We start from the raw sequence: 12587 nt of genomic DNA on the forward strand, positions 1-12587 counted from the left end.
CCATAAGTCGAGTTAAAATAATTACAATGCAAATGAATAGATTATAAAACAAAAATGTCGTGACTAAAAAAATAAATCATTGAATAGAACGTGAACTATGCAAACAGAATCTAAATAATAATCTATATAGAACTCTAATTGAATCTATTATATAAGAGTCCATTTATTCAATGCAGTAAAGATATAGATATATATTTCATTAGAGAGAACTTGACAGAAAATCATGTCACGATTCGAGGACAATATCAAAGAGAGGCCAGTTAAGAAAATATAGATGTTCTTAAATTCGTCGCGCTACGTTAGGCGAGAAAAAAACGTCGTTTACATAGTAAAAGAATATCGGATATTTATATGCGCAAAGTTTCTTTTGGGGTATTGAGATTTTATCATCCTTACTAGATAAATCTAACTGGCCTTTTTTTTTTATCAAACGTCTGCGCGTTTGCTTTTAATCGTCTCTAACATCATCAATGCGAATGATTGTACTTATGAAAGTTTCTTCAAAAATTTTATTTAGAAAGCGTTTATTACTTGGTTCTACATCGACAGTAATTTCTACGCTAGAAATATTAAATTATACTTTGTTTTAGAAAAAAATCTACGTTTACAATTGAGATTGTCATTCGCTCGACATAAAGATTGCTTTCACACGTTCGAAACGAATATTTTTCGCTTTCACATTCAAGACTCGCATCTTGTTTTGAATAGGAACGTCGGATCCCGGACTACTTGCAAGCTGCTAAAGAAGCGCCTTTTTCCGCGAGCCACCTGAACTGGTTTTTAGTGCAAAGCCCCAGACTGGTTCTCAAGATTGGCTGGCTCTGTTTAAGATGCTTTGAAAAGAGACACGATTGTGCCAAGAAATGAAGCTTCGCGACGGTGTTTTGCAAATACGTGTTGCAAAGTACACACTGTCTGTACACGTCTGCGTTCCCTTTTTCCAACCACGATATCTTTTGGACCGAATACATATCGCTGGTCAACACAGCCGCGAAGATATTACGCGTTTATTTTTCTTGTTTCATGAAATCTTGTTCTCGCAGCATAAAATGGTATATACTGTCTGCCGATTCATCTAGAGTGTGTCTGGATCATCCTTCAAGGTATTTGGATGCTTGCGTGATCAAATCATAAACCGCGATTACTATGTCTCATAACTAGTCATTTGTCTAGGAATAGCACTACGTAGCGAGTTAATGTGGACAGACAGGTGCTGTTAGAAAGTCATCATTTTCGCTTTGAACGTCGCGAATGAAGATGTTTCGTGTTTTTCACCTTGCCCCAATAGATTATTCGAGGGCCGATTAGTTTCACTTAAGCGGCAGTCACGAAATGCAGTGTTTGTGTAATCAAATTATCGTAAAGCGATATGGATATTGCCTCTCTTACTTGCCGGTTCCAGTCCTCTAAAATTAGCACTGTAGTGTGGAGACTGTGCTATTAACGTGACGATGAAATAATCCGTGTTTTTAAACCACTCGCGAGCGCCAAGCGGAACGTTCATTCATATTTCCGTGATACAATTTGTTTTTAATTATTTTTAGTTGTAGGAAACGTATAGTATATCTGGCATATAGTTATCCTGCGCGTTCAAACAGAACGAAGGTAAATTAAATAGTTTCAATCGGAATTCTTTCTCCCAGACTGTACGGTTTTAATATTTTACTTTTGCTCTGGCCACAGGCGAGCCGTTACATTCGATTAGCCATTATAACCAGATGGTGGATTAAACAGTTTTGCTCTACCAGTGCGCGCTCAATAGTATTATACATTTTCCGATAATCGAAACAATTGCGACGCGCCATGCGGAGATAATGATCCGGTCCATGACGTGATTTCAAGGTGATGAAGGACGTCTGCATCCGACAGTGAATCATGTGTCGACGACGGGCTGCCGTTCGCAATGATGATAGCTTGGCTAACGATACTTAACTAGCCGACACAGTTATTGTTTACAATTACGTCCGCGAATTTATGTCTAAAATCTGGGTTAGTACAAGCTCGCTCTTAGTAGCGAGCGATTACATGATAAGTACTCTGTAAAAGTGTCAGTGAATCAGTATATTTATCACTGACTTAAGAGTGCTACACTTTTATAACTGTAATATCAGTTATTAGAATTTTTATTGCTTTTCAATAATAATATACTGATTCATTTTCAGAAGTTATCTTTTCAGAAGGTTTCTACAGATTGTATCTGCAGAAAATCATAATCTCTAAAACCGAATCAGTGCGTATTATTACTGAAAAACAGTAGATATTTGTTGATGATTACATCAGTCTAGTACTGAAGTCAGTAATACTACACTGACTCACAGAGTAGTCTTCTGTTGCCAATGCAGAAACAAATTCGTTTGAAAGGACATGGAAAAGTAAATACTTCAACCGCATCACAAAGCTGCAATATTGATGTTTATTAAAATGTGACGTTCATGCCGTTTAATCGATATATTATCGACACGCCGTATTATACATTTGTAGCAATGGACATAAAAGTCCTTAGGTCGCACACGCTATTTTAATTTTGAACCGGAAAATCAAGTTTCAAATGTAGGTCATGCTTCGTTCCGATATTTTGTCGTGTTAAAAGAGATGGTGGGACGTCATTTCGCGCTTCAGTAGAAGTAAACTGATGTAAGTGTCACAAACAGTTTCTTCCGCGCTATATCATCGTCGATACAACTTCTCCCACGTTCGCATTTATTTTTCTGAAAAATCCTCATTCCGAGACGTTTTCCCGCAAATTGCTCAGGCTTCTAGTAATAATGAATTAGAGGACAATACGATCACATTTTGTGTCTCTGATATCTTTACCTATATTTTCCGTTATTAATTTGCAATAAAATAATGCACGACTGCTATGTTCGTGAATATTTCGTGCTTCTTTCCGCATTGCAAGGATTACTCGCGGACTACTTGCAATCGATCGCCAATTACGTAGGAGAAGATTAAGGCTTGTTGGCACGTCGCCAGTATTTGAAAAGTCCGAAAATTATTCACAAAGCACAATAGGGGTCTCTCTGCGTGTTTCTAATGATAATTTTTTTAATTGGAATGCGAACCGTAGTGGCCGACGATGTTGCGGTTGGCTCAGAATAAATGGACGAAAAGCATTCTCTCGGAGTATACATAAGAGTACGTAAGAGTAATTGTGTACGAAGGAAGCGTTGAATAGATACGAACGCGGTGCATTTTCAAGCGCGCACTCTCTCTTATTGTGCACAACACTGCGATTGTGCACGGGTCAAGGCATCGCCTTGTCTGAAAAATGGTTTCTCGATAGTTTGCTTGAGAATTTAAATCTCCCCTCGTGTTGATAACATCGAATTTATTCTTCTAATTATATTAATTTGTTTCGTCTAAACATTATATTTCATCTGTAATTTTTTAATAGTTTCATTTTCAACCTGAAAATAGTCACGTGGGATATTTTTACAATCCCTGCGACGGAAAAATGTGAATTATCGTTTTGTATGGACATTGTTTATATATTTATTTTTCTTTTTTAATAACTATTTTTTACAATCCTTCAATATGCATTTCCATCGAAAATTCGCAATAAAAAAGTATTATTAATTAAAATCTTTTCTTTTTCTAGAAATAGGGTAACTGTCTCTATTAATGTGCCTTTTAGCCAACTTGATTATTACTGAATTAATTATTAAATATTGTAGCCTTAATTTTATCTGCTTGCAATCAATATCGGGTTTTTCAACTATTTCTTTTTCTTATAATATTTCTTTAATCTAGAAAAATGTTAATACTTTATAACTTATATAAACATGTTTTTGATAAAAATAAAAAACATGTTTTTGTCCCATTAGTGAGTCCTCTAAGCGGCAATGGCCATGTTTTTTACTTTTGTCGCATGTTTTTTATTTTTGTTACAAATTTTAAACATGTTTTTTATTTTTGTCAAAAACATTATAAAGCATTAACATTTTTCTAGATTAAATTTATTATCTGTTTTAGTAACTATATGTTAAAATGAATGAAATGTGAGGCACACAAATTGGGGGCACATTAATAGGGACAAGCTTAAAATCTTGCGATACGTATTACTGGATTCACATAAATTCCTCATATCTTTTGAAAAATCTAAAAAATAATAAATCAAATGTCAATTTAAGCCAATTTTTTAGAATTTTCTTTAGTCTATTAATTTTATTGCTTTTAAAAAATGTTTAAAATACTTTAATATTCAAAAAATAAAATTTATTATCTAAAAAATAATATTATCTTTGGTATTGAACTTAACAAGAAAAAATATTTTTTTCTTATTTATTCATGCTAGTTTTCTTTATGACTTATCGGAATACCAAAGCACATAATAATAGAGACAGGCACAGTAATTGGGATAGTTACTCTAGTGTTATAATAAGCTTTGTTTGATTGTAGAAAATTGTGATTAAATCCATGTTCATAATATTCTCAAATATTAATAAATTGGAAAACAATCAATAATATATATTGTATAACATGTTGTTAATCATAGTGACCTTAATCGAGGTGTAAAAACAATTCCAGGTTGATTGTGCAAGTATAAAAACAAAAACCAAGTGACTATTTTTGGATTAATAATGTCATTAATATGAACATTATAATGACATATATTTCTCTCTTTTTTTTCTCTCTTTCTCGTATTACTGTAGACAGTTTTCTTCCTTTATTGACATTTCTCGCGAAATGATATAATTATTCTGACATTATTGTTATAAATTCTAAATTTATTTGATTAATTAATCGCATAATCGCATAAGAATTATATATCGATTCGCAGTTACGCGATAATAAATCCATCACATTTATCATTTCTAATTGCTAGTCGGCTACATATCGCATCCGCAGTATTTGTATGCGGCGATGAGATCTCGGTGATTAATCTCAGATGATTTGCACCACATATACATATGTTGTAATGAAAAATCGTGAACTTCACACTCTTGGAGCTAAACTTTCTATGCACTTATCAACATTCCTCAATCACATATTTTCTCGTAAAGTATTGGGCACCCGCACTTTACTGTTATCAGACCCGGCAACTATTCCGGCCGGTTTAACAAGATGTACCGGTCATGCAACGCCGCAGGACTTGCTTTTATACGGCGAATAAACGTGGTACATTACGGCTGTCAAAAGGAATGTAACAACGAATAAATTATGGATAAATTGCGGCGCTCATTACGGACGGGTTACGAACAAAGCAGGGCCATGTCAGTAACCTCCACGTCCTCACCGTAATTCAATTCCGCATGTCGATAGGCCTATACATTGTCGAAGGTTACACGCTACCGCTCGGCGACCGTTACGTAAAAAATAAATGATCGATTTCCACCGGGCATCAACGATTTACAATGAATCTTTTTATCGCAGTGTATCGCTAGTGACTATCTCTCCATGTGAAAATAATGTTGTATTTATAGAATTTTTATGTAAAAAAATTCTGACGAATTGTGAAGAATAAAAATCCAAAGATATTAGCATGCCAATTTTATGGCTTTTATATATAATATATAAAAATTAGCAATATTTTTTTAATTTTTCGATTAGATTCAATCCGAGTCATAAACCACATTTCCTTGCAATTATTTAGAATTTTCGAGCAAAACTTTCGAAATTGAAAGCTTTAAGAATTAGATTGTATCTGAGTGTATTATAATCTCTATATAAATTATTGCAGAATCATATCATTGAGAATTATGCATGTAAACATTTGAAATAGAAGCAGCACATATTTTAGGTTTACGCACAGCCTGCGGCATATCCTAAAGCTATCATAAAGAATCCGTGCAGCCCTTATAATCGTTATGCCATGTCTCGCACTTTAACGACCGTCAGAAACGGTCAGTCTTCTATTAGATAAGATGTTAGTGTTGCTCTGCTTGATTGTTGAAGCACAGAATGCAGGATGATCCCGAAGGTGCAATTAGTTGGAACTGTTTCTATTGGCCTCGAAGCGAAACTTGTTAAATCCACCTGTACGGAACTTTAGATCCTTAAAGACTGCTTCAGGCAAATTATTCATCTCGAAAGGGAAGAAAACCTCAAAATCTGGGATCTCAGACGACATCGCGCTTCTGCATCTCAAGAAACTTTAACTAAAAAAGTTGGCAAATCGATGTGACAAATTTTTATATAAAATAAATATAAAAATATAATTTATCTAGCGTTTTCATGAATTATAAAATTTTAGAGATCTTCAAATCATTAATTTATATTTTGCACAAAGTGCAAGTTTTAAGAAGATATTAAGACACATTCATTTTGCTAATTTTATCACACATAGTTATCGCTTTATATTTATATATCTCAAGTATCGTATGTTTAAGATTGTTTAAGAAATTTACACAATGAGATGATATGTGAGCTTTATAACTTAGTTTAACTCCTGTTTCGGTAGAGAATATCAAATAAAAGCAGTGATGCGTGTATTTGCGTAGAAAATGGCAGGAAGATGCGGCACAATTGCAAGGCTCCTTTCAGTTTGAGAAATCGATTTTACGAACACAAAAGACACTCTTGCGAAGAAGGAACTTCGTTATCGATTGGATGGAACCACCTACTTTCTCTCGCTCAGCACACAATCCCCGTCGCCATATGACACGATCAAGAAGCCACTACATCAGCATTTTTTCTCAGAATTTAAGGTAAATGCTGGACGCCATATAGATCCGTGCTTTATCAGGCCTCTACGCGAAAGACTCTCTGCAAGAGTTACTATCGCGATATCTGCACTCGTATAAAGTTCCGTTATAGGAATCACGCTCGAGATAGAATTTCAGATACAATTTACAGCGTCGTAACTTGAGAAATAACAGTTCAATATAATTGTCTGCGCAAAGTCTGTGACAAGAAACTTTTTAACACCTTCGCGACGCATATCAATTTCAAATAAACTCGATCCTGATATTTAATTTATTCAGTTATTTAAATTATTAAGCAAGAATTATTTAGCAGGGGACAAGTTTTACGTAACAGGTTTTAACGTATAATATCCCCACCTTCTTTCACTCCCTACGCTAAGTGCTTTATATTTTTCTTCACACAGTACCGCGCAAAATGCTGAGAAGAAACGAGAGAAGGGAAAATAGATGAGAGCGGCAAGTAGGGTGACGGAGGAAAGGGTTTTGAAATATGTAGAGCGTAAAGAGGCTGACAAATTTCAAATGTCTATTCTCAATCGGGTCGTGACAGTCGCGCGATCGACGTTATCAAATTATATTACTTGTTATAATAAACTTTAACGTATGTTATAATAAACTTTTGTTTTATAACAACACAGACCATTAAGACCTTGCTTGATTTGTAGCCCTACGCTTATTAATTTTATATTACTTGGTTAACTCACTGATAATATGATATATATAATAATCTTTATCAAAGTGAAAGAAGAACTGAAGAGTCTCCAAACATTTCAGTATATTTGTAAGATTGTGAAGATATCTAAAATCCGTTCATTTATGATAATATAAATCTCGTCTAAGATAAAATAATATACAGAGCGTTATATCAATTTATCTAAATTACGCTAAACTTTCTTACTTGAAATATTAATGAACGAAAGTTTCGCATCGACAAGAAAAACTGAGGTTACGGTACGCAAGTTTAATGAAAATTGTTACAATAATTGCACGTAATAAAAGCAAATTATTATATTATTTCGTTGTACGATTTGCAAGTAAGGAGAGAGATTCTCGTTAAACTCTTCTGTGCATGGACGTTGTTGATTACGCTCCCCCATGCGATAAGTATATTCAGACCCTCGTGCTAATGCAATTCCACGAGCTGTGATCGAATTAGTTTCTGGACGAGGCGATCCAAGGTTAATAATGACCAAGTACGGGATGTATAACGTGACATCGATTAAATCGTACGACCCAATTTGCGCTAAAAATATCTATTCGGCAGGTAGATCTTCAAATGGCAAAATGCGTCGTAGACGAGGAGTACATACATGGAAGAAAATTTATAATTAATATAATGTGCAGCCATTTATACAATACATAAAAGTAATAATGATACATGACGTACATAATGGAAATTTTAATTTTTCTATAATTTTCCCGTTTCCCTCTAAATTAAAGAGAGACATTTGATAATTAATTCAAAATGCAGAATGGAGAATCAATCTTTTAAAATTATGATAAAATATGCAGGAAGTTTCTTCAATCGACGATCTTTCAGAAAGCCAGTCGCGGCCAGTGAGAGCTTTTCTGCGTTTGCGAGTACAAAGGGAGGACGGAGATTTCGGTTCGAAGTAACGTCGATTGTGCACACAAGCATAAGCAGGTTGTGCAGCAGGTATCTGGGAATCCTGTCCGAAGAGAGAAAAGGGCGAGGTCTTTCGAGCGTGAGTACGCGCGCACCGGAGCGCGTCGTTAACACACGTTCGCACGAGGAAGAACACGGTCCAGCAGCTTTTTGTGTATTACGCTGCGTTTTAAAGATTCACCGTTAAACTTCGAAAAAGGAGAGAAAGAAACGCAGTGAAGTATACGGCAACCCTCGAACATTTCACGCTTGCTGAAATACACTAATTAGGAGACGCTCTCTCGTCGCATTTCATCGCGCGTATAAAGATACGAGATGGAAATTATGTGCGGTCTGTTCATTCGCTGACTTCTGACACCAACGAAATAATAATGCGTACAACGTTAACTCGCTTCCATGCATGCTACAAATTATAATCAATCTTCTATACACGATAAAGAACGGTTTTGCTGAAGTATCTAAAAATTTTGCTGGATGCAGATTTGAAAATAATTTTGTTGGCTTAAATGCAGGAAGTTTAAACGCGACGAACGCAATGCTGCAAAAAGTTTTGACATTTTAACAATCAGTAGCTAAATTTTTAGACACTTCTGCAAAACCATCTTTTCTGTGCAACAAAAAGTATCTTGTTTTGAAAAATCTCACCACATGGACTTTTTTTTCAATCTTATTTCCTACAGTTTTTACATAAAAAGAACGGCTTTCCTAAAGTATTAAAAAATTTAGCTAAATATAGACTTGAAATTAATTGCATCAGATAAAATAATTATGTAGTACGTTCCAGTTAATTATTAGAACATCAAAATTTTTTGCAGCATTGCTTATCATATTTGAGTTTCTCTCTCTCACATAATTATTTCAATTTAATTTAACAAAATTATTTTCAGATCTACATCTATTGTAGTTAAATTTTTATATACTTCTAAATCGTTCTTTTCAAATGCTTTTGCTAACCTTTGATCTTACTATGAATGATTCTGCAAACGACATATCAGTTTATTTATGAAAATCTGTCATTTCTGTTGAATCCTTCGTTATGTGCTTCGATAAGGGTAAAAGACAAATTTTATTAACGCGCTCTCGCGAATAAGATCAAATGTAATATCGTCGAAGGCGTTACGAAAACAGAGATTCATACTCATCGCATACGAGAGCGACGCACACAGGTTTACAGGATGTCGCCCGCAGCGAAGCGTGTCCGTGACTGACTCGCACTGATAGATGCGTGCGAGAGAACTCCATGTTTAGCGTTTCTTAAGGTCAGCGGATCTAACATTATATCGCGTACCTATATACACTTCAAATATACTTTTATTTCTACGTTAATGCGAGTAAGAAGTGTGCAGCGATCTTGGGAATTCAAGCATGTCGCGTGGATTTTAATGATTACGGTAGTTTAGACGTCTGAACTACCATCATCGATATAGTACATGAATAATCACGTGGAAAGGACGCTCAGGTATTTAAAAATTTACTACGAGAAGCGTCTACTACAGTCAAAGTCAGAAGTATACGCGTCGATTACTTTCGGATTGCAGCACGATTAAACTGAAATACAAATAACAATAATCCCCCTAAATTAAATTACACCGTTTATTTGATGCTACTAGCATCTTAAAAACCTGTAAAGAACTTATTGTGAAAAATATTACCTCAGCTGGAATTAAATATGCATTTTGATATATTTTTTACATATTTTAATTTAAATACACATTATTGCAGCGCCTAACTTTGACCGTAATAAACGCTTCTCGTATATTATACTCGTACCTATTTACTCAGCAAACAAGATAATATTTGTCATTTTGACGTTAAAAATAACGATAAAAAATGTCTTGCTTGCTGGATAATAAATTTATTCGTATAAGTCGCCCTGTTAGCAATCTTAATATTGTTGAAAAATTTAGTTAAATACAAATCTGGAAATAATTTCGTTGTATCATCAAAATAATCATACAGGATATGTTCAAATTTTTTACAGCATTGTTAATTAAGTATACTTGAGATTTCTACGTAATTATTTTGATGGTACAACGTCAAATAAAAATACTTTCAGATCTGTATCTATACTGAAAAAAAATTGTGATTGAAAATGAACGAATCAGAATTTTCTGGTTAAATTTATTAGAGATACTCAGTTGAGATACTCAGTTTAGAATTCTTCTGGAATTCTTATTACGTAATAGCAAAATCTACTAGAATTCTTATTTTCATCAGAATTGTATCAGAATTTTAATTGTCTCAACTAGAATTCTAGTAGATTTAACCAGATAATTTCGATTTGTGCATTTCCCATCAGAATTACTATTAATCCAACCAGACTATTTTTCTCAGTGTGGTTAAACTTTTTAAATACTTCACCACAATCTTCGTTCGTTCTTTGCACGCAGAAACGATGATCAGACGTATCGTGAGTTTTCCATCGTTAATTCAAGGAGCGGCCTGATAAGCGACATGAGTGCTACCTCGCAGTGACCTTCGGGAGCATTCAGCAACGCACTTCAATCCTCTCGAAGCTACGATACGCGCTAACGAGTTGCACGTAGCACACATCTTAACCGATCGCGTTCAAGTGCGTTCATAATTTTCCATCCATATCGAGCGCCGAGCGGCTGAAACTTGGCGCTGCTTCAGGACTAATGGTCTTGAATAAGGCATCGATTGAGTCCCGAGCGGGAAGAGTAGTTCCTAGTTTGGACCAATTAATCGGCAGTTCTGAAGTTTCGAGCTGGGATCTCCCTCGCCGAGACTTTGGGGAAGATAAACACGATCGATCTGAGATCTTATCTCCGAAACGGATGTGGGATTCGAGTCGCGATATTTCCGCCCGGAATCGGCCTGGCGGATGCCACGTTGGAATTAGAATCGGAAGCGCGCACGCGAAAACGGATACTCCTTCATCAGCCTCTCAGATTTCACGTAAGTTGGCCCCCTCCCCCCCCATAGTTTCATGCTGAAAATAAGCGCGTGCCGAATCGAGTCTGGATCAGCAGTGCAAACTTTCTCCTAGTATTTATTGATATTATATTTTGTAAAGGAATTCTCGGATTTTCCAACTGATTGCCAACTGATTTTGCATTATTAAGAGAAAATGATCGAATGAAACAATGTTTTCGGAGAGAGACAGAATTTAAATTTAAATTCCAAAAGCTTCCAGCTGAGTACCGACACTCTCAAAAGTATTTAGAGTGAATCTCTCATTCTAAAAAGTGAAATCTCACTCCTAAAGATTACAAATTGAGCCGCTCTTTTTCAAGACTGGCTCATTTGTCACGCTTTGGCAGAGTGAGATTCTACTCCGAAGAATTTAAAGGCTAAAATTCCAAACAAAAATTCTCGATTTTCAAGGGTAGAAAGAAGGAATTCCCTAAAAATGACAAGTTTTTCAGATTTCGCCAGGTAGTAAACACCTGTCCTACCTTGGCAACACATGATTGGGTGTCGAACGGAATGTTTTTTTTTTTTTTTTTCCCTGATCTCACACCAGCACGCACAACACGATCACCGTAGCCTCACGTTGCGACACGCAACGCTTTCGGAAAAGCGACTGGGAGGAAAACCTGACGCTATCCACGGCGCGCACGTTCCCGGATACGTGGTTTATAAATAAACACGACTATGCGCTGCACGCCGGACGTGGTGCGATCCACGCGACACGACGGTCGGACATGAACTGACGTTCCGAAGAAGGGGCTCGCGACGCGCTCTCCGCAGCTCTCGCGGCGATGAATGATCGTGTGAGAAAGAATACCTGTTATTACGCGACACACCAAAGTAACAGGCTGACGAGGAATCCTCCGTTAAACCCTCCCGCCGCCGTCGCCGTCGCCGCCGCCGCCGCCGGGTAGGGATAATCGAATTACTTCTTCCACAGTAACTTTATCTCGAAAAGATTATACTCGTCGTTCCGCGTATTTTTTACAGTTTAATCGAGCGTCACAGATTTAATTTTTCTTCGTTATTACTTTATGTATTATGTAATTCTGTTACATATCGTGTACATAATTTCTTTCTGGGAAAATGAAAGATTAAGAGTTCTGATTAATCGCGGAGCAAAAAATTAGCGAGTGCTATTTAAATGGTACACTAATGAAACAATTTGCATTTAAAAGAAAAGAGATCAATTATACGTAATGTTACTGTGTAGAGTGAATATAAAAAAATGCTAATTGTTGCAGATGTGTAACAACAACGTTTAAAGTAGTTAACAACGCATCCGGCAATACAATAAAATTATTTTATTTTAGATATTATTTTAGATAAATTAAACTGTAATATTAATAAAATACACATTAGAAATAAATTGCAAGTATAAA

General features: G+C 35.6%; 1 protein-coding gene across 4 annotated transcripts in view; it reads right to left on the minus strand.

Annotated features, from left to right (window-relative positions):
• LOC108748499 (protein kinase C and casein kinase substrate in neurons protein 1) overlaps positions 1 to 12587 on the minus strand; it is a 62229-nt gene that overhangs the window by 17722 nt on the left and 31920 nt on the right. The window contains exon 1 of one of the 4 annotated variants that reach the window (XM_018486715.1): positions 11691 to 11932. The exons of the other annotated variants lie outside the window; for them this stretch is intronic. The gene's annotated coding sequence lies outside the window, so the exon portion shown is untranslated. Of the gene's footprint in view, positions 1 to 11690; positions 11933 to 12587 lie in introns of those variants that run through there. 4 annotated transcript variants of the gene reach the window in all.

The sequence above is a fragment of the Trachymyrmex septentrionalis genome, unplaced genomic scaffold (genome assembly GCF_001594115.1).
Source record: "Trachymyrmex septentrionalis isolate Tsep2-gDNA-1 unplaced genomic scaffold, Tsep1.0 scaffold223, whole genome shotgun sequence".
NCBI lineage: Eukaryota > Metazoa > Arthropoda > Insecta > Hymenoptera > Formicidae > Trachymyrmex > Trachymyrmex septentrionalis.